A 2,966-nucleotide genomic window follows, 5' to 3' on the forward strand; every position below is an offset into this window, starting at 1 on the left:
CGCGTTAACTACTTGTACTACTCCTTTTCCTTTTATGTTAAGGGTAACATTTAACAATGTTCGCAAGTTTAGTATGAGCTGATTGATATTTACCTCCATTATAAAAAAAAGAGTGCCGAATAATGCAGCCGTGGAAGAAGCGTTGCATAAGTGTGTAAAAAAAATCCTTCTATGTTAATCTTTCGGACGTCGTTTGTAAGTGATATCTTGACGTTCGTTATGTATTGTTCTACAAATCCAGATAGCACCAATCTACAAACAATTTTTATGAAGTTTTTATATTATTTCTTTTTTTTTTTAATGATACAAGTAATACGGAGAGTCTCTGTTTGCATTTAAACTTAAATCTTTATCTTTATACTTTTTCCGAAATAGTAAATAATATAATGCACTATCGATTAACAAACTCCGCTGTATTCGCTCAATGTCTCAAACTATACGATGTAGATATTAGAGGAATCAGAGATCTCACATTCATCAGAATGCGGCATTTAAAAGAGAAAGACGCGACCGCGTAAAAAAAAATTTCTGCCCGTTAACGATAAGCCGATACTTGATATGTCACAATTATCAAAGAACAAGAATACACATAAAGAGTAGAGGTATTTTTTATATAATATTATATATTTATTTATAATTTTTTCGTACTCTTTCGATCGTACGTTTAGCATCAGACATAGCTATCTAGTTTTAAGTTGTACGAAGAAAGTGATCCGTATATATTGCATAAAAATAAGATTTTTTAGAATACAACAGAAGAAATCACGACGATGAATAAGCGATGAAAATATGGAATATCGATGTGTTCTGACGTATGCGAGCTTTCTGGTTCACTTTAAACGGTGAGATTATTATCCCTTTGATAAAAAATCAACGATTAAATATGTTCGAATGGCTTCGACGAAAGTCGGAGCGCTCTATTTGTAATCTAAATTTTTAAATATTACTTCGTAAAGTAATAATAGCGAGGAAGGTTCGCGATTCTCGCGAACGTGAATAATAATTAATAATAATAATAAAGAATGAGAGAGGAAATAAAACGTCAGTGGCGATAGCTGTGCGCCAAAATCAGAGATTCTGTATTTTGTCAGATAACTATAATTATTATTGCGCCAGTGTAACATAAGACTTTGATATGTATTGTTAGTATGCATCGTGTGGATATTACAGAGAATAAATTTAAATATAAAACATACATCAAATATACGAGCATACGCATATGTACACGTGTGTTTGTGTGTGTAAAGAATAAACTTAAGACACTATGTAAACACAATTTCAAAAATAACTTTTAATATAGATTTACTTGTGTAAAATATAAGGAGAACTAATTGTGCTCAATAAATTTCAATAAATAACGATTTTGCCTATGCTAATAATTATCATTACTGAAGTTATTTTTGTGTAGTTTTATAAGGATATATAAAAAAAAAATAGCACAATCAAGGAAATTATTAGATTTATTCTTTTTCGAAATGTTCTGCACTAATGCAGAACTAGTTCTAAACTAATGCAATAAGTTAGAGTGAAACAAACTATATCTATTTTACTTTAATTTATTGCATCAGTGTATCCCAGTTCAGAATTTTCTTCGAAAAAGAATAGACCTACTCAAATTAAATAACTTTATATACAGGATGTCATATAATTCGTGAATTACTTCTCACCAGGCAAGTGGAATGGATTAAACTAAATCGGAAAATTATATACTATTTCGCCAAATTCTCTTAAAAATTAATGAGACAGTAATCAATAAAAATCCATGAATTAGGGTGCGTCCACATGATTCAGTAACTAGAAAGAACCCAAACGTTTGGGAAAGAACGTTTATAAACGCTGGTTGCGCGGCGAAGCAACGGGAGGAGACATTCTGTAAATAACAATGTACTACTTATGCATAGCTATATTGTTTTTTGTCCCAATGATTAGCTAGCCTGCTCGTACGATTGAATATAATGGTTTCCAGACAACATAAAATCCAAAATTGGAACATAAGACGCCTTAAAGACGTCTAAAAGAGGTATTCACAGTCCATTCTTATTTTAAAGTCTGTCTTAAGTAATGTCTTAAGATGCTAATACAGCTTTTGATTGACTTATGACAGTTTAAAACTGTACTTAAGACAGTTAAGACAATCTTAAATATAAGAATCGCGACTATGAATATATCAATCTTAAAAAACTCCTCGAACACATTTTTATGAGAACCGTCTAAAAGACATCTTATAAACGTCTTATGCCCAATTTAGATTTTATGTGTTGTCTTTTTACTTATAAATATTCATTAATTATATTATAAGAGGCTAGGGAAGGAGGAAATTTAAAAATTATAATATTATGCGCCTTATATAAACAGTTTGAAAACTAATTTAAGAAAAAATATGTGAGATATATAATAGTCGATGATTGGAGCTATGCCTATTACAAATATATGAATGGCCGCCGTTAAATTTCTCTCCAATAAACATCAATTAACAGTAACATAATATCAATATTATAATTTTATATTCAACAATGTAATTGTTACATACAATATATATATTATATTTATATTTTTATGTGAAATTGAATTTATATTTATATTGTTGAGTGTGAAATTGTGTACATTGATGTTATGTCATTCTTACGTTGGTATTTACTGAGTCTCTCCTCTTATATCAGAAAGATTTTAATCTTTTAATTAAAACAATGAGATAAAAAAGTACTGCTTCGCGTGAAAGTGATCGACTCTTATTTGACAAATTTCTATATTTGATCCGAAGTTTATTATACAAATAGGGACTTATACATATGGGGAGAGACATATACAATAAAATATATACAATAAAAATAAATACATTCAATAATTATTAATTATTCGAATTCTAGAGTGATTCATTCTATCCATTTTAAGGCAACAGATTTATGAAAAGTTGCATCTACAGTACTATTTTAAGTGAATACATAAAATATATTATATCTAAAACA

This window comes from Trachymyrmex septentrionalis, unplaced genomic scaffold, assembly GCF_001594115.1.
Source record: "Trachymyrmex septentrionalis isolate Tsep2-gDNA-1 unplaced genomic scaffold, Tsep1.0 scaffold66, whole genome shotgun sequence".
In the NCBI taxonomy this organism is placed as follows: domain Eukaryota; kingdom Metazoa; phylum Arthropoda; class Insecta; order Hymenoptera; family Formicidae; genus Trachymyrmex; species Trachymyrmex septentrionalis.